Source organism: Chrysochloris asiatica, unplaced genomic scaffold (genome assembly GCF_000296735.1).
Source record: "Chrysochloris asiatica unplaced genomic scaffold, ChrAsi1.0 scaffold00081, whole genome shotgun sequence".
NCBI classification, from domain to species: Eukaryota; Metazoa; Chordata; class Mammalia; order Afrosoricida; family Chrysochloridae; genus Chrysochloris; species Chrysochloris asiatica.
The window spans coordinates 9558708-9559224 of record NW_006408599.1 but is presented as its reverse complement, the minus strand read 5'-3'; positions in this window follow the sequence as shown (position 1 = coordinate 9559224).

Here is a 517-nt window from a genome sequence, read left to right as displayed (position 1 = left end):
AAAAAAAGTTGGAGCAGAACATTGACAAGAAGCTGCCAGAAATTTGAGTTGAATTCAGAAGAGGACATGGAATGAAGGTTATCATTGTTAATGTCAGATGGATCTTGACTCTAAGCAGAGAATAACACAAAGATATTTACTTGTCATTTTTTGACTATGTGAATCATAATAATCTGTAGATAAAATTACAAAGAATAGGAATTCCAGAACACTTCATTTTACTCTTAAGGAACCTGTAAACAGACCAAAAAGCAGTTCTTCAAACAAAACATAGGGATACTGAATGTTTCAAAGTCAGGTAAGTTGTGCATCACAGTTGTGTTCTTTCATCATGCTTATTTGATCTGTATGCTTAGCAAATAATCCAAGAAGCTGGATTATATGAAGAACAACACTGTTTCTGGATTGGAGAAAGACTCATTCACAATTTATGACAGGCAAATGATACAACCTTGTTTGCTGAAAGTGAAGGGGACTTGAAATACTGATGAAGACCTAAGACTACAGCCTTCAGTAT